The sequence below is a fragment of the Protopterus annectens genome, chromosome 5.part0, assembly GCF_019279795.1.
Source record: "Protopterus annectens isolate FY-2018-M chromosome 5.part0, PAN1.0, whole genome shotgun sequence".
Classification (NCBI taxonomy): Eukaryota; Metazoa; Chordata; order Ceratodontiformes; family Protopteridae; genus Protopterus; species Protopterus annectens.
The window spans coordinates 1,644,512,642-1,644,540,340 of NC_056735.1; the positions used below are offsets into that span (position 1 = coordinate 1,644,512,642).

General features: G+C 45.0%; 1 protein-coding gene across 2 annotated transcripts in view; it reads left to right on the forward strand.

Moving 5' to 3' along the window:
* The window catches only part of MIS18A (MIS18 kinetochore protein A), a 234,974-nt gene that overhangs the window by 160,801 nt on the left and 46,474 nt on the right, over positions 1 to 27,699 (forward strand). The gene's annotated exons all lie outside the window — the stretch shown is intronic.

A 27,699-nucleotide genomic window follows, 5' to 3' on the forward strand; every position in this document is an offset into this window, starting at 1 on the left:
AGCTGTGCCTTACAATTATGGGAGATTTTTGGACAAAAGCCTCAAAGTGCAGTTGGTGGAGAGAATAATCCCATCTGCTATTCCATCAAAGAGAAAGGTCTTGCATGTCAGTTGATGAGGTATAAAACCTTGCTGTTCAGGTAAGGAGCAGATTTAGAATACTTAGAAGCGTGGGGCATATTTCTGTGTCTAGCCAAGCTGCTGTAAAGCCAAAGGAAATGCTAGCTGTAGAAATGGTTTTGAACATATGTGATATTCTGCATTTCAGTGGGTTTTTTTACATAGTCTCAAGGTACAGGAGGTTAGCACATCATAGTTTGGAGGCCATGGAGTCTATAATGTTTCAGATAACATTCCAGAAGTGCATTACATACAGATGGAGGAGCTTATCCCACTAATTTTGTAGAATGGTTATGAGTATCTTGAAGCTTTGTAAATATTATTTGCTTGGAGGTGGCAGTATTTTGACAGACATTTACTAGGTCCACTTGCATCTCAAGTGGCATTTGAATAGTCAGGTCTTCAGTCTGTAAATATGAGAAGACTTTGTCCTTAGATATTTTTGGCTTTTGTCAGACCTTTCAGCTTCATACTTTGCTGTGGGACTGGAGGTCAGGGTCTGCTTACCCTTATGCTGTGATAGTGCACTGAGTTCTGTCAAAAGTACAGAGGGCGAGGGCTTATTTAATTCTGATGGCTGTTTCTGTCTGAGGTAGCCATTATCTCATTTATACTAGCTGGATTCTCATTTTCATAGTTTGCAGGTAGTTAGTAGGCTTGCAGTCCTGTGAACTATGTACGAGCCTTGCTCAAATTCCCTGTTGTCCTCCAAGCACTCTGGTTAAATGATTTGCTCATTCTCCTACAGTAAGCAGATGAGGACTGAAGGGGTATCAGTTTGTATCATAGGAATTATAGCTCACAGGCTTACCTCTTGGGAATATTCTTGCTGTCTGGTGGAAGAGGAACATTTTTTGATCCCACAATCTCTTCATTTTATGGCTTGGAAATTAATTTCCTAATTCCTAATAGTTTTGACAAAGTCTTCACAATCTGGTTTAACTTTTGAATGAAGTCAGAACATCAAAACCTGAGAAATGTAATTTATCAGAGTTAGATCCTTTTTGCTGCCCTGTTTAAGGGTCTTCCCCATTGCAGGTAACACTTCTCATCACGTTTTCAGCAAAGGGGCAGATTGACTTTGACCGAAGATTCATTGTTTTGTCTTTCTCTGGTAATCTTCATGGTATCCTTTAGTATCCTGTTTCTCAGTTAAAGCTGTTCTAAGAGGATTTTATTCATCTTGGCCCTCCTGGAATCTTTGACTTTTCAATTGATCCTTGCTAAACATCCCTTTAAAATGAGTTTTTAAAGCTACTTTATCATTTCTAAAATGGAAAGGAGCTTCACTGATGGTTACTACAGCAAAGTGTGTTTTGGACCATCAGGCACTTGAAGCTTCCGAAAGCTATACTGTAGATCAAGGATTTGCTATCCACTCATTCCTTTTTATTTCCAGGTTTATCAGATTGTGATCAATCAAAAAATTCCATTGCTATCTTTCTATCCCACCTCCAAAATTCAGGAGAATATGTTTAGCATAGTCTGGATCTTTGCAGACCATTATAGGCTATTAGGATAAAACCTTTCAGAAAGTCTGACCAGTTTTCTTGTTTCCTCTGACAAGTGGCTTGATGCAGTAGTTTATAAGCAGATTGCTAACAGGACATGACTTTATTCTGTTATGGTTGCTGACATCTTAGTCGTAACTTTTTTCTGGGGAAGTTGCACTGCAGACATTTTGCAAAGCTCGATTTGGTTTTCTGCCCACACTTTTACTAAAGCTTTAGTTATACATTCATTCCAATGTTGGATTGGGTTTTGCTGCTGTAGTTGTACTGGGTATGCTGGTAGACATATGTTCCTCATAATTTAAATACTGTCCAATGTGGTGAATTACTGGAGAGAGAGAGAGAATAAATAGTATAGTACAGCTGTGAGGTATTCACCATAACAGAAAATGTATGATTTCCTTTTTGTAAGTTGCTGGTACTCTTCAATTTTTATTTTGTGTTGCGTTATGGCATGAATCCTGAAAGCATATAGTGCTTGTGGTAAAGTGAGTGGCAGAGGCCTTCCTTCCTTCAGGTGGTGGCATGAATTTTATGCTCAGTTTAGTTTAATAGGAAGTTAGTGGAAGTCTACCTGCTTATTACTCTTTTTGGTAATAACCTCACTCTTCAGTCGTCTAATCAGTTACTTGCATGGCGTTGACAGAAAGCATTTTACTGTCCTGCAGCATTGCCATTTAAAGATCGAGAGAAATTGCTATAGTTTCACTAATTTAATTTTTTTAAGGGGGTGTTATGTGCTTGCTGTGGTTTATAGACACCATCATTTTATACCAACTTGGAGTCCTTGTTACCTTCTATAATGTTATGATGCTGCCATCTACTGGCTACACAGAAGGTGGCAGGCAACAAGTGACGTGCAGCCAGTAAAGCTGCTTGAGCCGTGAAACCATGCACTGGAGAACTAAGGGGATAAACCCAAAAGAAACAAATTGCAAAAAAGATAAGAAAGCGGTCAGCCCACCTACTGGTTATGGTGAATATATCACAAGTGAACTTTTCTAGTCCTGAATTTAGCATAACTACATATAGTCAAATTGAACTGAAACCTTAAAGTAATTTACTGTTCTACTTAAGTTTTTTTTTCACAGACATTACCACATTAAAATAAAGCATGAGAACACAGATTAAATGTAATTCTTATTAAAATGATCACAACTGTTGTGCATCCCCACCTGTCATTCATTGCAAGCTCTGTATAAACAGTCTCTCAGTAGTCCGCATTGGTAAAAGCCCTGTATGAACAGCCATTCAATAACCAGCATTAGTATAACCCATATGTAAGCAGCCACTTGGTAACCAGTGTCAGTGCAAGCCCTGTGTAAGCAGCCACTTGGTAGCCAGCATTAGTATAAGCCCTGTGTAAGCAGCCACTTGGTAGCCAGCATTAGTAAGCCCTGTGTAAGCAGCCACTCGGTAGCCAGCATCAGTGCGAGACCTGTGTAAGCAGCCACTCGGTAGCCAGCGTCAGTGCGAGCCCTGTGTAAGCAGCCACTCGGTAGCCAGCGTCAGTGCGAGCCCTGTGTAAGCAGCCACTCGGTAGCCAGCGTCAGTGCGAGCCCTGTATAAGCAGCCACTCGGTAGCCAGCGTCATTGCGAGCCCTGTGTAAGCAGCCACTCGGTAGCCAGCAACTGGAAGATTCATAGTCGTGTAGGTATATAGTAGGCATGAGGTCAAGAAAACGTTGAAAAGGCCTAACCAGCTAGGCACAAGAAAAATTGGATGAGTTAGGCATGCCAGTTAAAGCATGCCATGCTACATATTCCAGAACTGAATTTGATTGCCCACCCAGTTGTCCATAGTAGTTGTAAATGTAGTCAGCATTATGCCTGTAAAACTTTTTTTCTCATTAGCCTTGCTTGCTACCCTTGACTGATGCATTCATCTGCTTCTTGTATTGTTGTAGATTGTTGAAGCAGTCACTGTGTATGTAGATGTGTTTAGAGTGGCTTTAGCAGAATGTCTGTGTATTTCATTACTGAGCAGATATTGGAATATGCAGAAAAACGTTACTACTGAAGACCTGTTTCTTGACATTAAAAGGGCCTTTGAAACTGTGGCTCATAACTTCATATTAATGAGGTCATCTATCTGTGGCACTAGTAGCAATACTCTGGTTTAAATCTAGTCCAGCAGGCCTTTTAGCATTTATTCTGACACTGTTGTGTCTCAAGGTGTGCATATCTTTACAGATCTACTGAAGCTTTAGATGTTGTTTGCCTCCTGTTTATTAAAATGTGCCTTGTGACATTTTAAAAGTCAGTCTCACATTGTTTGCAGATTATGTAGCTTAAGTTAGGTCAGCCTTTGTTGCGATTCTCAGCTAGAGCGTCTTCTGTGTGGAGACATGCGTGAGTGGGCGTACCTTCGTTGAAGGTTGTGCATCAGGGCTGGTAACTCGGCAAGTAAAAATCAACTACCAATCATTAGCGGACCGGAGTTCCACTGTGGCGACCCCTAACCGGGAAACGCCGAAAGACACAACAACAAGTTAGGTCAGCCTCCTCTGCTAAGATACTGAGGAACAATAAAGGTTTTGTTCTTGTCTGGAACTGGCTACTTGATTACATGATTGTTGTAAAGTAGAATTGTATCATGTAATTCACCTCAATGGTTCCACCTGTGTCTATCTTGGACCTAGACATCAGGTGCTGATCTTGGAAATAAGGGTAGAACTTGGCTAGGCTTGTAAGGGCCCTAGGGCCATTAGCCAAGTAACTTCTTATGATTGTAGGCAGCAAATTAAACACCCTCTGATGCCCCTGCACTGGCCCAGTAATCAAGGAGCCTCAATCCTCACCACTGGCAATAGTGGGGGGGGCGTACACAATGGAAGGATGACAAGTACACAGACAAGTACACAGACAGTAAAGTACAATTTCCCTTAAGAGCACACAGAGATCACAATTAGTCTGGGGCTGGTTTCTCCCTCTTTCTCCAGATCCCCACTGGCACAGCTGTAGGGCTGAGATCTCAGCTGAGTGGCTAAGCTAAGACCTCCTGCACCCTTTCTGTCCAACCAGTGCTTCGTGTCCCTGGCCAAGTAGCTGACACACACACACACACACTATTTGAGATTTGATTTATGTATAAACACACACCTGGGGAAGGCTGGCACAGGTTTACTAGCTATGCCCCCTTCTGCCCAGACTATTAGGTGGATGTTGTTTGTGTTTCACTGTTGCAGTCATCACACTTGTGTTATCTGCCTGCAGGCAGCCCTCAGTCATCTCGAATACCAGAGACTTAGTATTTCTGCATCGGTTGCTGTCGCTCCAGGACTGACGTCAGGTCGTCAGGGGAATAAAAACAGGCAGCCAATGCCATTACACCAGTTTTTCTTCTTGAGGCGCCCAAAGCAGAAGCAGTTCGCACGAGTGTCAGTCGGTCACTACCTGAGTTTTCATTTCCAAATTGAATCATCCTGAAGTCTTCTAAAGCTAAGTACCCCGTTGGGGATCCTTTTTTCTTGCTCTAACCGATGTCAGAAAAAGTTAACAATTGTCTCGCCTGTGGAAAGCAAATACCATACAGAGATTTCCATTCTTACTGCTTCACCTGTTTAGGCCCAGACCACGACATACCTCGTTCTCGATCTCCGAAATGGCTTTGGTAAGCTGTCCGACTACTGATCTTTTGAAAAATGTAAGGATAAAGAGGGACCGCACAGGTCCAAAACTGTGACGAGACTTCCGTTAAGCTAGTCACCAGTTCGGTACTCAGGCACTTTCGCAGCACCTGATGCCCGCTTCGATGGATTTGCAGGCTGCTCCCGAGACCCATTCGGAGTCCAGTATGCCACAAGACTCTTTGACTACAGAACCTGCTGATGTCACTACCCTGGATGGGTCCGGAACTGCTATGCAGGCACCGACTTCTGAGTAAGTTCTTCGCACTACCGATATTTGACACACTGACAACTTCTTTCATGTCTTCAGTTCTGTCTAAAACTACCGAGTTTCTAAGGCCAAGAGTACCAGCTACGCCTAAAAAACTGACGATCCAAAGTCAAACACCTGCTTCCTTGCCACAACATCAAATGCTTAAAATAGCAGAAGACCTGATTTTGCTGATTAGGGGAAGCCAGCCTTCCCATGCTAAGGGAAAGAGACCTGTCCCCAGCAGCTTTAACAGACAGAGTCCGACTCTGAGGTTTCTGAATATGAAGACATGCCTTTATCTGCTTACGAAGATTCAGATGCAGAGGAATCCATTCCCTCTGCTTCACCTCTAGAGGATTTTTCTTTTGGTGAAACCGTACATACTTTAAGAGAGCATTTCCACTGGGAATGCCAAGACTATCCTCGGTCCAAAAAGAGACTCAGAGAATTTTTAGGTTTGCCACAACATAGACCTTTAGCAGTACATCCAATTCTGGATGTTGTGGATGATGTCTTTATGGAATCCATTCTAACTCCTGATACTTCACCCCCTGCTCCTAGGAAACCAGACACTACAGAGTTCCTGACTCTCACAAATTTATTTTTCAAATATCCTACTGCTGACCCAGAGGTCATCTCTCAGGGGCCTAAAGGTATAAAAGCAACTACAGCTAAGAATCCCACCCCTTCGGACAGGGATTCAAGAGCTTTAGACAGATGGGGTAAAAAAGTATACACCTCTGCAACTCTCGCCATTAGGGCATTGAATTGCCAGATGTTCGTGTTTCACTGTTGCAGTCATTACACTTGGGTTATCCTGCTGGCAGGCTACCCGCAGTCAGCCCGAATTCCAAAGTCTAGGTCCGGCGTCGGATGCTGTCGCCTCTTCCCTGACGTCAGTGCGCCAGGGGTATAAAAGATGCAGCCAACGCCATTTTCTTCAGTCTTTCTTGCCATGCGGTGCCCGAAGCCAAAGCAGTGCTGGTCGGCTGACTCCTGAGATTTTCAAAAAAGAATTTCAGATCCGAAGTCTTCATTAAAGCTAAGTACCCCATTGGGGAAACTTTTTTCTTGCTCCAGTCCGATGTCAGAAAAAGTTAACAATTGTATTTCTTGTGGGAAGCAAATACCTCATAAGGATTTTCATTCTTACTATATTCCTTGCCTCAGCCCTGATCACAACGTTGCTAGCTGTCGGTTTTGTGCTAGATTTAACCAACGTACTATTATCAGTACGATTTTGCCTTTCATTACTTTGGCTGAAGATTCCATTATATAATGTTGTCGGAACAGCCGACGACCGGAGTTTATAAAAAGCGCAAGGAAAAATTAAAGGACAGGCATCCGAGGCCCAAAACCGACGACGAGGCTTCCGCTAAGCCAGTCGCCGGTTCTCCGTGAGGCGCTTTCGCAGCCCCTGGCGCCCGCTACCTCAGAGCCACAGGCTGCTGACGACTCCCACGTGGAACCAGCTAGGCCTCTGGATACTCAAGGTATTGGACACTCGGAAACTATTCCCTCAGATGGGTCTGGAGCCGCTGAGCAGGCATTGGCTTCTGAGGGTGTTTTCAGACCTACACAGTTATATGTAAAGCCTTCTTCAGCTTCCAAAGCAAAGACAAAAGCAGTTTTAAAGACAAAGAAACAAGTACAGCATTCTCCTGGACAGACTACCATACCTAAAAAGCAGATGCTCAAAATGGCCGAAGACCTAATTACCTTGATCAGGGGTTCCCATCCCCCTCCTGACAAGAGGCCTAGGCAAGAGACAGAATATGAATCTTCAGATCAGGTTTCCATTTCCTCTGACTCCTCTTCTGAACAGGAATACTCTCTTCCTCCTTATGAGGATTCTGATGCTTAAGAATCTATCCCTTCAGCCTCACCGCCTAAGGATTATTCTTTTGGGGAAACCCTGCATACCATGAGGGAGCACTTCCACTGGGAGAGCCAAGACTACTCAGAATCTAAGAAAAGGCTTAGAGATTTTCTTTTACTACCTCAGCACAGGCCTCTGGCTATTCCTCCTGTGTTAGACATTGTAGATAATGTATTTTCAGAGTCCAGACTTTCTCCTGACTCTCTACCTCCTGCCCCAGTAAAACCAGACAGATACTACAAGGTTCCAGATGCACATAAATTTCTTTATAAAAACCCTGCTGCTGCTGACCCGGAAACTATTTCTCAGGGTCCCAAAGGGGTCAAGGCTTCTACTGCAAAAAACTCTATCCCCTCTGATAGAGATTCAAGGGCACTAGACAGATGGGGAAAAAGGTTTACACTTCTGCTACTTTGGCTGTGAGGGCTTTAAATTGTCAGTTTCATATGCTTAAATATCATCAATACTTAATGTCACTGCTAAAACAGAAAATGTTGTCTAATTCTGATTGTGCAGAAAATAAGGAAATGCAGGATTTATTGCATGCAACTGAGCAAGTGGGAAAGCATACATTGCAATGTGGTTTGATTCTCTGGAGGCCTCTTGCAGGGCTGCAGTTACGGGATCTGTCATTAGGAGGCATGCTTGGTTAAAGGAACAGAATCTGCCTGATCATGTTAAAGCAAAATTATTAGATGGTCCATTACAACATGATACCTTATTTGGTGTTAAAGCAGAGGAGATGTTGAAGAAAATGGAGGACAAAGTGAAATCTATGCAAACAGTAAAGGATTTCTTTCAGGTACAGCCACCCAGATTTAGCAGGAACTGGCCTACAAAATAATTTGTCCTTTCCAGTGTCAGACAGGCCACAAAGAGGCAGATACAGATGCCCCAGAGGCAGATCCCAGCCCCAGGGCTCATACAGACCTAAACAATTAGGCGCTTCTACCTCCAAAAGCGGAGAAGACAAATCATAGCCATACAGGAAACAGTCCCTATGACTTCCCTCTGCCAGCACCAAGCACTTATCTTTTGGCAGCCCCCTTAGGGAGAAAACTAGCACTTTTTTCTCAAAATTGGCACATGATCACCTAGGACAAATGGGTCTTGAATATAGTGTCCCAGGGCTACAGGTTCCACTTTCACACCCTGCCAAGGGCAAAAGGTATGCCAGACCTGCCACACAATCAATGGGCAGAGGTACAAAAACAAGTTTCATCCCTCATGGACATGAGGGCCATTCATCAAGTACCACAGCAAGAGCAGGGACAAGGATTTTACTCAAGATTTTTCTTGGTACCCAGAAAAGACAAAGCCTGGCGACCAATACTGGACCAGTCTATTCTAAATACATTTCTGGACGTTCCAAAATTCAAAATGTTGACTCAGCAGCAGCTTCTGCCCATGCTGGGCAAGAAGAAGGCTTGGCTTGTAACTTTGGACCTAAAAGAGGCATACTTGCATATTCCAATCAATCTTGCAGAAGATACCTCAGATTCATAGCTGGCTCAATGCACTACCAATTCTCTGCACTGCCCTTTGGCTTATCTACTGCGCCCAGGGTCTTCACAAAATGCCTGGCACCAGTAATTGCATTTTGCAGACAAAGAGGAATTCAAATATATCCTTAGTTGGACGATTGCCTTATTCAAGCAGAGAACAAGGACATTCTACTAAAGCATCTAGCGTTTGTAAAAGGATTACTAATTTGCCTAGGGTACACAGTAAACGAAAAGAAATCAAAACTAGTACCCTCTCAAGAGATAATATTCCTGGGTGCAAGCTTAAATACAACTACCCAGATGGCTTATCTCACGCCAGTCAAACAAAGGCAACTGACTTCTTACTTTAAAATGTTGGCAGCAAAGACCCAGTTATCTGCAATAAAAATTCTGCAGGCTTTGGGCTTCATAGCATCCTGCATTCTGCTAATTCCATATGCCAGACTGCATATGAGGAAACTACAGTGGTATCTAAAAAGTGTTTGGACTCAACATTGTCACAGCCTGGAAACATTAATTACTCTCATTCCTTGCCTACAACAGGAGTTCCGATGATGGGCACAGGCCTGTCACCACAACAAGGGACAGCCATTCACCCTACCCACAGCCAGGCAGTCAATAACCACAGATGCTTCAGATTATGCCTGGGAGGCCCACATGGCAGGAAAATGTATTCAGGGCACATGACCCACAATCCAAAGGCATCTTCATATCAATCAAAAAAGAGATGCTAGCTGATCAGAATGCCCTGACAGCTTTCAAGGATCTACTCCATCCAGGACAACTACTGATAATGACAGACAATACTACAGTCATGTGGTACATAAACAAACCGGGAAGCACTCATTCATACCCCCTCTGCAGACAAGCCATGACTTTGTGGGACACAACATTGACTTACCAAGCACACCTGCAAGCACAATTCCTGCCAGGAAAGAAAAATACTGTGGCAGACGAACTAAGCAGAAACCTCACGGATCCCCACGAGTGGAAACTGGATCCACAAGTCTTCAGCATGATAATAAAGAAATGGGGATGCCCGGACATAGATCTATTTGCCTCGCTTCACAGCTGCCAACTACAGAGATTCTGCACAAGGATGTATCACAAGCAAGCATGGAAAGTGGATGCTCTATCATTCAGCTGGAAAACCCTAACAGTTTATGCTTTTTCTCCTCTGCCTCTCCTTCCCAAGGTACTCCTAAAGGTCAGACAAGAGAAGCCAAAAATGATTCTGATTGCTCCAGACTGGCCCCGCCAGCACTGGTACCCAATCCTAAAGAGCTTGTCTCAAGGCCCAGCCTGGTCATTGCCTCTAATTCCTCATTTACTGACCCAACGAAACAATCAGATCCTGCACAGCCAACTCAGAACCCTAAATCTGTCAGCATAGCAGATAATGTAGCCATTCAGAACACACCTCTCTCTAAAGCAGTGATTGATGTTATTTTGGAGGCCAGGAGGCCCAGTACCAGAAAATCTTATGCAGAAAAATGGAAAAGATTCTGTGCTTGGAACCAGGCACAAGGAATTGACACGTTTGTACCAAATATTCCTCAGATTTTACAATATCTAACTTAGATGCTGGACAAAGGCCTATCCTTTTCATCAATTAAAATCCATGCCTCTGCCATTTCAGCTCATTACAATATGGAACCACCAATTTTTTCACATCCACTGCTAAGATAATACCTCAGAGGGGCCAAAAACGTAAGACCCCAAGGAGAGCACCAATACCTGCATGGGACCTCAATTATGTCATGGAAAAACTCACACTGCCACCTTTTGAGCCAGCCAATACAGCTGAAATAAAGTTCTTATCTTGGAAAACAGCTCTGCTCCTAGCAATAACCTCTACAAGATGAGTCTCAGAGTTACAGGCACTCATGGCTGTGGAACCTTTTATCATTTTCCATCCAGACAGGGTTTCTCTGAGGACAAACCCGACATTTATGCCTAAGGTAATATCCAGTGTGGCCCTTAACCAAACCATTCATTTGCCTACCTTTTATCCAAACCCACAGAATAAGGGTGAGAGACTCCTGCATTCTTTGGACATACACAGACAGCTACGACTCTTAACTGGACAGAACTAAAGCTTTCAGAAAGACTGAGCAACTTTTAGTAGCATATGCTGCAGGAACACAAGGAAAGGCTATCTCAAAGCAGACGATTTCAAAATGGATAGGCCACTGCATTCATTTCTGCTATTCTCAACATGGCAAATCAGTGCCTAAGGGCATTAGGACTCACTCAACCAGAGCAGCAGCCACTTCAGCAGCCTTCCTGAGAGGAGTACCAACCAATGACATTTTAGAGGCTGCATCTTGGAGTTCAGTGCACACTTTCACCAAGCACTACCACTTACCTCTCTACTCTAAATCCAGCGCAGGCTTTGCCACTGCAGTTCTGCAGGGCCTTATAGCCTCTCCTAATCCTATTTAGACCCAGCCACCCAACCTCAGCTTTGGGATTCTACCCAAGTGTAATGACTGCAACAGTGAAACACGATGAACATAGTACAGTTGTGTACCTGCCGTAAATGTAGATGTTCGAGTGTATTCACTGTTGCAGTCCAGGCTACCCACCATCCCTCTTTTTCTTTGCTGGGACTTATTTGTACTTCTCTATCCTATACAACCTATGTGGTGTATTTGCTTGCAGATGAAGGAAATGTTTATTTTTGTGCATTCATACTTATTGGCATAATTTTCAGCCTACCAGTTTGGGGGCACCTGACATCTGGGGCAAGAAAAACTGAAGAAAATGGCGTTGACTGCATCTTTTATACCCCTGGTGCACTGACATCAGGGAAGAGGCGACAGCATCCAATGCCGGACCTAGACTTTAGAATTCGGGCCGACTGCGGGTAGCCTGCTAGCAGGATAACCAAGTGTAATGACTGCAACAGTGAATACACTCAAACATCTACACTTATGGTAGGTACACAACTGTACTTTTCACGTGCTGAAGTACCAGCAACATATGAAACTTATTAATCAAAAATTAGCTACCTTTACAGACTGTGCAGAAAGTAAAGAATTACAAGAGCTTATGCATTCTGCAAGCCAAGTCAACAAGCATACTTTGCAATGTGGCTTTGACGTCCTAGAAGCATTTTGCAGGGCAGCAGTCACTGGTTCTGTACTGAGAAGGCATGCTTGGCTTAAGGAGCAGACCTTGCCAGACCATGTCAGATCAAAATTATTAGACGCTCCTTTGAACAAGGACAATCTGTTTGGCACCAGAGTAGAAGTGGTTCTAAAAAAGATTGAAGAAAAAGCTAACTCTATGCAGACAGTCAAAGATTTCTTGTAAGTGCAGCCTCCTAGATTCAGTAGGCATTGCCCCTCGAAGCATTGGTCCTTTCCAGCCCCTTCAAGGCCATCTCAAACTAGACCCAGGGGAAAAAGACCCCCCCCCCCTCGACTACAGTCTCAAGGGTATGCAGAGATCTAAGCAATGGAGTGCCTCCTCTTCAAAAACAGGGAGTGCTAAGCCACCCCCTTATGGAAAGAATTTACAGTGACTTCTCAACTCCACTCCTCACCTCTGCCGAACTGTTTGTGCCCCTAGGAGGAAAACTTGCCCATCATGCAAAACACTGGCTCTCCATCACCAAAGACTGATGTGTCGTCAACATTGGGGTACAAATTTTATTTCCACTCACTGCCAACCCCAAAAGGGTTCCCAGACCTTCCTACAAACCAGTGGGCAGAGGCACAAAACCAAGTTCAACCCCTACTCTCCATAAGGGCATTTCATCCTGTTCCTGCAGAACAGGTAGGACAAGGGTTCTATTCCAGACTTTTCCTGGCACCCAGAAAAGAGGGCACTTGGCACCCAATCCTAGATCTTTCCACTCTGAACACCTTTCTGGTGGTACCAACATTCAAAATGCTCACCCTTCAGCTGCTTCTTTCTATGCTGTCCAAAGATGCCTGGTTAGCCACCCTAGACCTAAAAGAAGCATATCTGCACATCCCTATCAGAGACTTATACAGGAAATACCTATGTTTCAGGCAGGATCTATGCATGATCAGTTCTCTGCCCTTCCCTTTGGCTTATCCACTGCTCCCAGAGTATTCACAAAATGCTTGGCTCCAGCCATTGCCTATTGAAAACAGAGAAAAATTCAAATTTACCCGTACTTGGACGACAGCCTGATTCAGGCAGACAGGAAAAGCTGTTGCAGCACCTGACATTTGTAAGGAACCTTCTAACCTCCTTGGGGTACACTATCAACAAAAAAAGAAATCAAAACTAGTCCCCAGTCAAAAGATTGTATTCCTAGGAGCAAGCTTGGAAACAGCATCCCAGGTGGCATTCCTTACTCCAGAAAAACAACCCTATCTGACGGACTTCTTCACTCAAATGGCCACCAGAATCCAGCTGTCCAGAAGTCCCTAGGGCTCATGGCCCCTTGCATTCTACTAATTCCATATGCCAGACTGCATATGAGGAAACTTCAATGGTACTTAAAAAGTCTTTGGTGCCAACATTCTCAGGACCTGGAAGCTGTCATACCTATCATACCTTGTCTAAGGACAGAGCTTTTTTGGTGGGCAGCAGCATGCAACCACACCAAGGGTCTTCCCTTTACTCAACCCCACGTCACCCAGACCCTAACCATAGACACATCATACTATGCCTGGGGGGCACACCTGGACGACAAGTGTGTTCAGGGCCACTGGAGCCCAAGTTAAATTCATCTGCGCATCTACCAAAAAGAGATGCTAGCTGTTCAGCATGCTCTAACAGCTTTCAGATCCCTACTTTCACCAGGACCCCTGCTAATAAAAACAGACAGCACCCCAGTTATATGGTACATCAACAGGCAGGGGGGAACCCACTCCTACCCACTCTGCATTCTAGCCATGGCCCTGTGGAACACGGCCTTGGACATGCATGTCCATCTGCAAGCTCAGTTCCTGCCAGGCAAACAAAAATTCACTGGCAGACGACTTAAACAGAAATCTCCTAGACCCAGCACCTTCAGCCTTCTAATCCAGAAATGGGGGATCCCAGAGGTGGACCTCCTCCTGCAATCACTAGCTCAGCAAATTCTCCACCAGGACACCTCACAGCAGGGCCTGGAAAGTGGATGCCTTATCCTTCCAGTGGGAAAACCTCTCAATCTACACCCCCCCCCGCCCCTTCTCTCAAGAATATTACTCAAGATAAGACAGGGCAGACCAAGGACTATCCTGATTGTCCCAGACTAGCCATGCAAGCACTGGTACCCACTACTGTGCAGCGTGTCACTGGTGCCACCCTGGCACCTACCCCCAGATCCCAACCCTCCTCACTCAGGAGGTGGGGCAGATCTTGTATCTGCACCTGCAAACCCTGAATCTTGCAGCCTGGCTTATTCCTTGAATTCTCCCCCCAGTGAACAGCCTAAGCAAGCAAGATTTGGGATCTGATGACTGATCTCAGTGACAGGAAGTAGCCCAGTACTCTCTTAGGCATCTTATAAGGGGTCTGCTTAATAGGCCTTTGGGGAGGTACTGTATCCACATGGTGCTGCACCAGGTGGGTGCACCCTGCTTTCCCAGTGAACATGTCCCCAAACTCATGTAACACTATTTGGATTTCTCGAACTTGGGTAGGAGATGGCTGCTGGGACATTGGTACCCCTTCCATGGAGGTGTCGGTCCAAGCTTCACTGAGATCAGTCACCAGATCCCCCTCAGATGACTCCTGCCATCCACTGCAAATACTCAGCACAAGGGCCTCCCTATCATGGTAAGGTTTCATCATGTTAACATGGTATAATTTGTGCCCCTTCCTCCTGCCTAGCAGTTTTACAATGTAGTTAGCATCACTGACCTTCCTTACCACCTTGTAGGGTCCCTCCCAAGATGCATGCAGCTTGTTGTGTCTGACAGGAATGAGAGCAATTACTTGGTGCCCTACAGCTTACTCTCTAGCTGGAGAATTCCTGTCATACCAGACCTTTTTATGCTGTTGGGCTTCTGCTAGGTTCTCCTGGGCCAAGCCCATGAGTTCCATGAGCCTTGTCCTGAGGTTTAGGATGTATTCCACAACAGACTCCTTGTGGGATTCACACTTGCCCTCCCACTCATCTCAACTCAAATCTAGAGGTCCCCTCTTCCTATGCCCATACAGCAACTCAAAGGGTGAAAAACCTGTGGATTCCTGGGGCACCTCTCTGTAAGCAAACAGATGGGGCATATAGTTTTCCCACTACCTCTTAAGCTTGCCTACAAATGCCCGTAGCATCCTCTTGAGTGTAGAGTTTAACCTGTCAACAAGACCATTAGTCCGGGGATGGTAGGGGTGGTCTTTAGGTGCTTCACTCCACAGTGCTTCCACAGGCAAGCCAGCAGGTCTGACATAAAATTGGCACCTCTGTCAGTCAGTATTTCATTTGGGAAACCTGTCCTGCTGAAAATCCATCTGGTAGCATAATCACTTACCACTAGGATATGCTTTTCCCCTGTGGAACTTGGGTACTCAGAGGCCCCACAAGATCCATATCCTCCCTCTGAAATGGCTCCTCAGTCACAGGCAAAATCATCAAAGGAGCTTTCACCTTATCTCCTGCCTTGCCTACCTTTTGGCACTGCTCACAGGTCCTGCAGTATCCTGTTACATCTCTGGAAATTCCAGGCCAATCAAAGTTCTGCATAGTACATTTCTCTGTGCTTTATACCCATATGACCTGCCAAGGGAATATCATGGGCTATGGCTAGAACTGCCAGATGGTAGGCTCTGGGCACTACCAACTGCTGTATTCTCTCTCACTCTAGTCCTCCTTCGGGGGTCCACTCTCTATACAGTAACCCTTTGTCCCAGTATACATATTCTCCCTTCCCTTGAAAATCAGGTGCCTCTCTAGCTACCTGTCTCGGGCCTTGTAATGTAGGGTCTGACAGCTGAGCCTGTCTCACCTCTTCCTTGGTAACCCTTTCCAGCTCCCCTTCCACAGGAAGTTTGATATTCTCTGACAGCAGTGCCTGACTGTCAGCCTGGGTACTACTACTCACCTCTGCCCTTACAGTCAGTCTGTCCAAGGGAGCATCAGTACCCACAAGCAGCTGTGGCTCACCTTCAGTCTCACTGCTACAGGCTAGCTCCCTCCCTGAAGTAACCACCTCACCAGTCCTGGCTGCAAATGTGTGGTCTGTCTAGGTCTCCCCCAGTCTAACAGACCCACATGCTTGTCTACAAGACTGACTGTGTGTAACTGCATGCATGCATGGTACTACATTATCAAAATCATTCCCTATCAAGACATCTGCAGGGATATCCTTAAACACACCTACTTGCTTGCTTCCTTTTCTACCCTCCCAGTCAAGGTGAACCCTAGCCAAAGCTGTTTGGAATGGTGTCCCTCCTAAAGCTCTGAATGGAGTAGACTGCCCAAGCAAGTAGTGCTCCTCTTTAACCATTGCAGGCTTCACAATGATTAGGTCACAGGCTGCCTCTCTGTTAGCAATGGCCCCTTTCCCACTAAGATAAGATATAACCTCTTGTAGCAGTTCATTACCCTTGTTGTCTCGAGACAACCTACTGTTAGCATTTTGTCATTCCTACTTACTGGCTGTCCCACCTTTTGCTCCCTACCTTGCCTCCGTGGACATGTATATGCTACATGCCCCCACTGGTTGCATTTAAAACATTTAATCATTGGTCCTGGGCATGTACCTGGACTAGTGGTTTCCCCTGCTACTGGTGGACTCTGTTGGGGCAGTCTGGGCTGCCCACCATGGGTTCCCTTAGACCCATGAGCAGCACTGGGTGTCCCTTTCCTATGCAGTGATGCCCTGCTTGCTAGGTATAGGTCCCCCTTCTTCCCCAACTCATCTGCAGTATTGCATTGTCTATCAGCTAACCAGATTCTCATGTCCTCAGGCAAAGTGCTATGGGCTTGTTCCGTCACTAAAATGTGTGCTAGCCTTTCAGAATTGGTGACCTGACATGCACTCACCCACCTATGAAAATAAGTACTTAGTTCAGCAGTGTATTCACACACATTTTTATCTGCCTTGGTCTGTGCTCATTAAACTTTTTCCTATAAGCTTCAGGCGTTAAAGCATTCTAGGAAACAATCAGTGTCAGACATTTTAGAAATTGTAGATGTTAAGTTGTCCCATTTCGCCTTCATTCTTGCTGTTTGCTGACTCTGCCTACTTCTATATCTCGAGAGCTATTTACTGGCTCAAGGTTGACCCTTATCCCAGAATGCCCAGCGTCAGCTACCCAGATCTTGTTTGCCACTTCAGCTGCGAGGTTGTTTCGTTACTGGCTCAGGCTTAGTATAGTTTTTTTTCTATGATTATAATTGTTTATTTTTAAAATTTGTCAAGTTTTTGTCTAGGTATAGTTCTTTATCCCCTTATTGCCTTTCTTATGTGTGTTGTAGCTTTGTTGGCCGTCACTCCATATCCCGCAGGCCTTCTGTTTCCCTCTGAACTCGTTTAAATTAGAGAGTCCCCCCCCCCTTAGAACAGCCGTTTAAATTAGAGGCTCTCCTTTTTGTTCCTTAACTGTAAAAAAAAAAAAAAAACTTTTTTTTAGTATAGTAGTGTAACATGTCTAAAGAGGCCAAAGTTTCTGGCTTCAAAAAGTGTGACTCATGCTGTAAGAAAATGTCTCTGAAAGATTGGGCACACTAGCCCTGCAGGACTCTTGCTCTATCTGTCATGCATTTAGTCCAAGGGTCCTGCAGGAGTGCAAAAACAAATTAATCCTTCAAGGATTATTGAAACTACAGGATTGCTCGGCTAAAGGTTCTCAGCCAGTGAAATCCTCTGAGTCTGTCAAGCCGTCGGCTTCATCCTCGGAACCAACTCCTGGGCTTGGAGCCAAGTTTGTCTGTGCTGACTAGCATCGACAAGTCATTTCCTCCCTCGGCTCCAACTGCCACCTCGAGCCACAAGCAAGCAAGGTCTCCTTCATTGGAGCTGATCCGCTTGATGCCACAGTCACCCTTATTAGGAAGTGAACGCAGTCATCGCTCTTCATCCCACTCCTCTCGAATCCTCCAGGTTATTGGATCAAGACGTGGAGAAGAGTAGTCAGCAGGTTGCTTAAATCACAGGCCCTTGTGAAATTACTTTCCAGCCCACCTCCGCAGGTTGCTGCTCCATCCGCCTCCATGTCCATTCCTCCTCAGACTACACTTAGTTCGGCGCCAGAGACCAAGGACGCGCTGATAGAACCAACTGCGCCGATCACCTCTTCTGTTCCGACGTCAGCTCCGATCACCTTGATTGTTCCGTCTATTGAGTGATCTGGGCGCCGAAGCTCTCTCGTTGGCAACGAGGGGGGGAAATGGCATTGGTCCCTTGTCTGACCCCGCTCTCCTTCTCGGAGCTTTGGCGCAGGTGAGCTCAGCTCCCACATCCGCCTCGGAGCTGTCGCCCTCGACGCGGAGAAGGACTCCAGTCTCTTCAGAGCCAGAGCTTTCTTTGCCTCGGGATCGTGGCGCCTTCGAGGTCATGCGGAGTGTGCTGTCCCCTGAAGCATCTCTATCAGCCCCATCGGATCCTTCTCTTGTGGTGCGTGTGCCAACCTCTGCTCCTCCGGCCCAAAGTAGGGAACCTATGCCCCAGGACACCCCATTGGGTGACCCCTCTTCTTCTGAGGCCTCCCCTGATCACTCAGAGAGCCTCCTCGGAAGAAGTGCAAGAGGAAGCACCTAGACTCCCCTGAGTCTGTCACTTCAGATACAGACCTGGATGAATCAGAAGGGTCCCCCCTGGTCCCCCTCTGAAGATGTTTCCTTTTCCGACATCCTTGAAATGCTTAGGCAGAGGGGATGGCTGGTCTTCCCTAGCTCCTACCGAGGATGAGTCTGTATACCTAGAGGCATTCGGTTCCCGACCCCCCACCTCCTGGGTGTCTCCACCTTTCGATCTACTCATGTCTGTAGTGGCTCGAAAGGCTTGGTCAGCTCTGGATTCTATGGAACCTACTCCATGGAGACCAAATAAGTTCATAACAGCCCCCCAGGACAAACAATTTCTCTCTAAAGGTGTGCCAGTTGATGCCATGATGGTAGCAGCAGCCACCAAGAAAAGGTTAGCAAAAACTTCTTCATCTGTCCATCCACCAAACAGAGTCTAGGATGATGGACAGATATGGGAAGCGAATGTTTTCCTCAGTGACCTTCTCAATGAGGTCCCTGAATTCTCTCTTTCATTTTACATGACTTCAAAGGGATCTCCTAATGAGATTGGAGATACCCTACAAGATCCTACAGCTGAGGGAGCATCAGCCAAAATAGCTTCCCAGCTTGCGACTCTTAATTCTATAGTCAACTCCTCCACAAGGCTGATTTCCTATGCCGATGGAGCGAGCAGAGCCGCAGGTACAGGAGTGGCTCTCAGACATGCTTGGCTGCAGCTGTGTCAATTTGTGGAACCCTTTCAGGCGTCCTTCACAAATACTCCCTTTGATGGCTCCTCGCTTTTTGGGCCACAGGTGAAAGACACGCTTACCAGGTGTGAGCAGGAAGGCAAAACTCTCTCTGCCGAGGGAGCCCATTTTTCCACTCCTAAAAGACCTTATCCAAAAGTTCAGAATGGTGGAAAGATGTGGTTTCGGAAGTCCCAGGGACCCTTCTCTGACACACATGGTGATTTTTCCCCCCCCAGGGGAGAGGGCTAAACAACAACGGCAGATGCTGCCCTCGTGGCAGAGGGGGACCGCAAAATCAGGGTGACACAGAAACTTTCTCTGCCAAACCTTTCCAGCATCTCTGACAGGTTGCCCGACTGCTCACCTCTGGAGGCATTCAGGGGAAGACTTTCCATGTACCCAAAACCCTGGCAAAATATAACAAGAGGCTAATGGGTACTATCCGTCATATCCAGAGGTTACAAAACTCATCAACCCCTGCTAAAGTCAAAAAAGTCCATCCCAGATGTCCCACCCAATCTAAGGGATCAAGCAGTTATTCAAGTTTCAAAACTGCTAGAAGAGCGAGCCATTCAGGAAGTCCCCGCAGACCAACTAGGATCTGAAACTTACTGAAGATTCTTTTTAGTACCAGAAAAGACAGGGGACTGGAGATCAATACTGGATCTCAGCAGATTGAACAAATCTGTACAAAAAGAAAAGTACCGGATGGTAACTGCAGTCCATTCTCCCCTTTCTGAGTCAGGACAACTGGATGTGCTCCATAGATCTTCAGGATGCGTACTACCATATAAAAATGGGCAGATGCTCCAGGATCTTCGCTTCCAGGTAGGGACCAGTCATGATCAGTTCAGAGCTCTGCCCTTTGGTCTCACCACAGCCCCCAGGGTGTTCAACAAATGTATGGCAGATGTCATGGATTCCAGGTGTTTCCCAATCTAGATGACTGGCTCCTAACTGCTACCACCAGGCATCAACTCTTAGAGGCACAGGATTATACAATATCAACCTGCACCCAACTAGGCATTACAGTAAATTTCGAAAAATCTGCCTCGTTGCCCTGTCAATCTGTTACATATATAGGAGCAGAATTAAACACAAAACAGATGTTTGCAAGGTTACCTCAGGAAAGAGTTTTCTCTGTTTGCCAACAAGTGTCATTTCTAATGCAGAGCAGAAAGGTCCAAGTCAGACATGTCCTGCAAGTTCTAGGCTCCATGGCAGCTGCCATTCTTCTTGTACCATTAGCGCGTTATCACATGAGAGTCCTTCAGTGGCTTCTCTTCACGCAGTGGTCCTTCCAGGAACTACCCATGTCTCACATGATCCTGATTACAGAAACATGCAAAAGACACCTCTCTTGGTGGATGGTCTCCCCACTGGTGACTTAGGGCAGACCTTTCATTCAACCCCCTCCGGTAGCCACAGTGACCACAGACACTTCCCTGATATAGTGGAGGGGGGGCATTATCTAGGCAGGACAGTCCAAGACATGTGGCAACCTCACGAGTACCATCTGCGTATCAGTGTCCTAGAGATGAGAGCGGTGCTCCTAGCATTGCAAGCTCTTCAAGACTCTCTTCCTTCTGGAACTATTGTGATCCAAACAGACAGCATGTCAGTTGTGTGGTACATCAACAAGCAGGGCGGGACCAGTTCCTACCCCTTGTGTTGAGAAGCCCTCAGGTTGTGGCAATGAGCGATTTCCTCCCAACGTTTTCTGACAGCAACGTACATCCCTGGGGAATCCAATGTAATAGCGGACAGGCTCAGCAGGGCTATCCTTATGTCTCACAAGTGGTCTCTGAATCAGGAAGTTGCGGACCTTATCTTCTGCAAATGGGACCAGCCTTACTGCGATCTATTTGCCACCCCCCTCAACAACAAATGCAGCAGGTACTTCTCCCTGCTTCCTTCTCCAGGTCAAGCTCCCGGAGACGCTCTAGTCCAAGATTGGCCTCAGGGGCTTCTTTATGCATTTCCCCCTTTTCCCCTAATTCCAAGAATCATACAGAAAGCAAAATCGTTGGGTTGCAGAATGACTCTCATTTCTCCCTGTTGGCCTAGACAGATATGGTTTCCGTTCTTGCACCTTCACCTTCTAGACCAGCCTTGGGTTCTGGACCCAGTGCCAGATCTGTTGATTCATCAGTCAGGCGGGTTACACTCTCAAGCTCACAGCTTGGTTTCTCCACTTCCTACCTTAGCCAGGCTTCCAAGTATCTCCCCAGCAGTTCACGATATTATTGTATCCACCCATAAGTCAACGACGAGAAAGACTTATGCTAGCAAATGGAAAAGATTTTCTTACTGGGCAGAATCTAGAAACTTAGACCCCTTTTCAGCCCCAGTCCATCAAATTGTAGAATTTCTAGCAGAGCTTTTTCAGTCGGGTGTGGCTGCTGCTACCATCAGGGTACAACTGGCAGCCATATCTAATTTTCATATTGGAATTCTTAATTCTAGCATAATGTCTCATAAGCTCTGCAAAGCCTTCATGAGAGGAACATCTCTTCTTTAGGGAGGGATCCACCTCCTCCTTGGGAATCTCAATTTAGTTTTGACTTCTTTGATTCTGCCTCCCTTTGAACCAGCAGCTTCCTGTCCCTTAAAATTTCTTTCTTGGAAAACACTTTTTCTGGTTGCTGTTACCTCACCTAGACGTGTTTCACAACTCCAAGCACTCTGTGTTCGTCCTCCATATATGGTGTTTCACAAAGATAGAGTTTCTCTGAGAACCAACCCATCCTTCATACCAAAAGTCTGTTCAGAAAACAGTTTAAATCAGTCCATCGATCTCCCCGTCTTCTTTCCCAATTATAGCAACAAGGCAGAATATGGTCTTCACAAACTGGATATGCCCAGACAATTAAGTTTTTACCTCCATAGGACCAAAGAGCTAAGAAAGTCAGACCAATTATTTCTCTCCTATGCTCACAATAAGCAACGCCTTTCATTTTCTAAGATGACCTTATCCAAATGGTTATCTGATACCATTGCCTTTATTTATCAGTTAAGGCATAAACATCTACCAGCAAAACTGAAAGGTCATTCTACTAGAGCATTAGATACGTCTGTAGCCTTTCAGTCTAAATTGCCCATAGACGCAATTTGTGCAGCTGCCACTTGGGCAAACCCTCATACCTTTATCTCTCATTACAAAGTGGATATGGTCTCCCGGAGCAGGGCTTCCTTTGGTTCCACTGTTCTGAAGAGTCTGTTCCAATGAGCCACCCGGGGTCTTTAGGTGGTAGGGACGCTATCCCAAACAGCAAGAACGAAGGCGAGATGGGACAACTTAACATAAGGAAGTTATGTACCTACCATAACGTTTCATGTTGGTTGTCCTTCATCTCACCTTCCTTCTTGCATCCCCACCTCCTTCCCCCTTCCTGGAGGATTGAGAGGAGTTCACTATGGTTTCACTGGCAGATTTCCTTTTTCATGGTTCACATGCCAGGTAATTTTATGACAGTTTACTGTGATCTGTTATTTTGGTAAATCAGTTTTAGGTTACTGGTTACTTTATATGTCTAGTGTGCGCTATCACAAACGAGATCTGGGTAGCTGACTCTGGGCATTCTGGGATAAGGGTTAGCCTCGAGCCAGTAAATGGCTCTCGAGCTATAGAAGTAGGCCGATCCTCGGCTCCAAACCCAAACAGCAAGAAGGAAGGCGAGATGAAGGACAATTAACGTCGAACGTTATGGTAGGTACATGGCTTCTTTTTACAGCTTTACAGCTTTACCATGGAGTAAGGGGAATCAGGAACCGTACCCAGAGCCCTTGGTCAATATTGTATTGTTTACATACCCTTTCAGGCATATATGAATGAAACTGTCAAAATTATCCCCCTCTGTGAATTGTGGAAGAAATTTACTGACTTTTGTTGCTTCTGGGGTTTGGTTACTCCTTTCCCCATTACCTCCACGACTCTGGTGAAATCTCCTTTTCATGTTGCCTCTGCCTGTCATTCTCCTCAGCTTCCAGGCGTCGCAGTTTTTTTCATTTTCCTCAGCCTTCAGACATTGCAGTTTCTCATTTTCCTCAGTCTCTAGACGTCTTAGTCTCTCTGCCGCTTCTATTTCCAAATACTTGGCCTCCAGTTCAAGTCTCTCTAACTCCAGACAGATTTTTTTAAGTCCCCGTGGAAAGGTTGAGCTGTCCATTTTTTGAGAGTTGTACATCTCCAAGGCTAGTCTGATTTGTCCTCCTGGTTGCTGTTTCGGCGATGCAGCTGTCACTAAAGCTGCACCCACATCTGCTTTAGTCAGGTTGGCATGCATCAGTCCTTTAGGCTGGCCAATCTCAACCAACTGGCTCCTTGTCAGCTTGCCATACTCTTCTACTGACACGCTTGCCTGCTTGCTCCCCTGACTAAACTAAAAAAAAAATTGTGATGTGAAACTCTGAATGTTCACTGCGTGGCTGATTGAGAGTACAAACACCTTCAGTGACCACTGTACACAGGTACAGGAATTCAATATCCACACCACTACAAGCCAGTTAATATGTGATGTGGCTATGTTACCACTGTGAACCTATTAATAATGTAATTCAGATATCCCTCACCACTGTCCAATTAATATGTAGCTAACTACTTATTATACATCTGGAACTTCTTATTTTAACAAGTTTGTTCTGTAATTCACAGATGATAAAGATTCTAGTTGTCTACTGATGTACTATGTTCTTATCTGTAACTATGTTTTTAATTGTTAATTTCCATGTTGATCAAATTGTTAATTGCTATGTAAATCCAATGTAACTACTGTCTGTGTATTTTAACTGTGGAGCTTTTCTCCCCGGGCCTCCGCTGAAAATGGACCTTCGTCCAGTCGGACACTCCCGGTCAACAAATGTAAATAAAATAAAATAAAATGTGATGCCCCTGCACTGGCCCAGTAATCAAGGAGCCTCAATCTTCACCAATGGCAACAGTGAGGGAAGTACACACTGGGAGGATTGCAAATACACACGCAGTAAAGTGCAATTTCCCTTAAGAGCACACAGAGATCAGTCAGTCTGGGGCTAGTTTCTCCCGATCCCCAATAAGACCACCCACTGGCACAGCTATAGGGTTAAGATCTCAGCTAAGTGGCCAAGCTAAGATCTCCAGCACCCTCTCTGTCCAACCAGTGCTTCGTGTCCCTGGCCAAAGTAGGTGATGCACACACTTTGAGATTTGATTTATATACAAACACACACACGTCAGTTACATAATCGAACTTTTAAAAGTTCAAACAAGCACATGGTTGACACCATATGATCAAACTTTTAAAAAGTTCGAAAATTTAAGTAAAAAAAAAAAAAGAAAAAACCTACCTGAACAGTTTAAGCAGGAGGGCAAGCCCCCCTGCACCCCCTGCTGTTTAAATATACCAACTCCGAGATTGGACTACAGTTCAGAAAAGGGAAATCTTCCCATTCTGCACTGTACTGTGTCTTTTGAGATGTTCAAACTTTTAACAGTTCGATCATATGGTGTCGACCATATGACTTTCAAACTTTTAAGAGTTCAACAACGTGATATAGACCCCACACACACACAGCCACCTGGGAAAGGCTGGCACAGGTTTCCTAGCTATGCCCCCACCCACCTGGGGAAGGCTGGCACAGGTTTACTAGCTATGCCCCCCTTCTGCCCAGACTTTTAGGTAGTTATCACTGCCACCATCCACTCTTACTTATCAGCTACTATAAGGCCCTTACAAAGGGTGTCCAGTCCTACTGTGTAATGTTACTGTTAATCCAAGTGGTAGTTTGACTAAGCAAGGCTATTTAGGAGTGGCCTGTACAATATCACCAAATACATATGCAGGTACCCAAAGAGCTTAAATATGTCTCACAAATATCAGCCACAAAGATGGGTTTAAATATATTTAATAATAAATAGTAAAATAACAAGACAATACTCAGCAACTCAACACAGTGACTTCAGAGTTCAAAATCACAGGAAATATTTTTAAAACAACATTGCAGGACAGAATCAAATAAATACAGAAAACATCTAAACTAATATTTACTATATTCCTAACTATAAAAGAAGTTACTGTACACTGGTTACTATTAGCAAGGCAAGTGCAGATTATTGTGATGATGAATATTTCAAGGTCAAAGACAAATTACAAAATGCACAGTCTCTCTCTGAGAGTGTTCTTAAATTAATATCAGACATTACTGCTGGGCCAGTTTAGATGACATCAGTCTGTCACCTGACTTCAGTTCCCAGCCTAAGCAGAAACTTAACATCCCTGTGTGAGAATTGCATATCTTTCAGATGTTTGCTCAGAACTGTGTAGCTGCTAGGAAGTCAGGAAGTCATAAAGCAATAAAACACTTCACATTTTAAACGTAGTCGTTCCTTTTAAACGTAGTCGTTCCTTTTCTTTCAAGACAATAGAAAAACTTCTAGCTTTAGACATTGTGTCTGCTTCTGCATTGTAATTGAGAAGATAACATTGTTTGTTTATGGCCCAGCTATAAAGTAACTTAACCTCAACTATTCTTAAGTTTTGCAGGTATGTTCAAGCAGAGTATGCTGTGGTTACATTCCTGAAGCTCAGTACATAACATACAGTTCTATATAAATCATATCCATATTCACAAATGGCGTAGAATTATTTACAAAATTCCAGATAGCTGGTCTGGCAGTGTCACACACCCTAAAGACTTTCTAGTATCCCTGGAGTCATAGTTTAGGATTCTTTAGGGGTCAGACTTGAACACCATTAGATGTACTCATTAAGCAAAGTATTCTTTCTACAGTGCATACATAACCAAAACGGTTTCATGGTTAATGTGGCAAAAGAACTGGCATTACATTTGACTGTGCAGTTCTATCCTAATCTCCAGAACAAGAGAAAAGGGTGTTGTATTTCTTGTATGTGCACAGACAGCGGAGATATTTTTCAGAAAGAACAAAGGAGTTCAGACTGACCTTGCTTTTTTGTATTTTTCATATTATGCATAAAGAATAAACCTATAGCCAAGCAGATACTCTTCAAAGCGATTGTCATATCAAAGTGTAATGCAATTAAACAACCATTAAAAAAAAAGAAAACAAAAAAGGTGCAGTTAAAGCAGCTGAAACAGCAACCATCTTTGGGAATGTTTGAACCCAGAGTATCTGTGAAGCAGAAATTCCTCCTCTCCCACCAAGTACCTTTTAGATTTTTGCTCCCATGCCTGCTGATTTCCAAGCTTGTCCCCTAATCAGACTCATCCATGTATTTCCTTAACTGGAAATTCCACCCAGTGTCAAAGTGAGAGCTGTTCTGATGGGGCGGTCATCCAGGCAGCCGCAAGTGTGCTTTTGTGCCTCTGCTTGCACCCCTGTTCTGATAGCAGCCACTGGGATGGTCACCCTGTCTCATGAGTAGATGTGTCTAGCTTGCTGTCCTCTGTTCAGGACCTGGAAGAGACAACCTATTCATGTAATCTATCCATGAGAGATGTCTGTCCCCTCTGCTGAATGAGCTTGGCTTTTTTCCCCTAGATTGAGACCTGTAGGGAAACTTGCTCTTACTGCCTGAATAGGTAGGCAGTCCCTCCAGTCAAGAGACCTACATTCCAGTGTGGCAATGGAGACTGTTTTCTTCGTGGCCCCAATCGTGCATTAAATCCAACCCCTGGTGGTGGTATGTGTACCTCATCTCCATGGTGAATTAAGTGCCCTTCCTGATGTGTCCATGTTCTCGCACTTATACCTCTGGTAGCTGCCGTCAATGGCTTAGAGTTTCATGCATATAAAACTGCCCCCCACTCGCCCATTCAGTGGCTTTTGTGTAAGCCTCTGCTTGTACTGGAGCATAGCCAGGCTAGCAACCACCATTTCATCCCTTTCTGTAGAATGGGTGGGTCCAGGCCTGCTGCTTGTTCCCATCCCCCTTCTCTCTTTCAGCACTAAAGGTACTGTTCAGATTCAGGTCATCTTGCTGGTCCTTCATCCGTCTATACTGCAGAGCTCGACAGTCCCTTTGACTACTCTACATTTTTGCAAACATTATGAGCGGAGTACTTAATCGAGGAATAAAGACAATTTCTTCACTGGCCTTGCAGGGCATGCTGTAACCACAAAATTAATTGCTTTAGTACTCTTTCAATGTCTAATGAGTAATACAGTAGAGCTGAGCATAATACAATTGTACAGGTATACTTAAGCATACCAGAAGAGGTTAAGGTATAAACTCCCTCCCGCCTTCCCCTGGAAGTGACCGCCATCCTATTTTTCTTTGTTTAGCCCAGATGGAGGATGGATAATATCTGAAGGGGTCCTTCAGTTTCTCTTTGCTAGGGAGGGAACAAATAGTCTGTCCTAGAGTTGTTTTTTCTTCCGCCGTATAGTAGTGGTTGGTACTTTGGTCTTTGCTAGTGAAAACTGTGAGCCCTTTGGTTCCTGTTGAGCTCT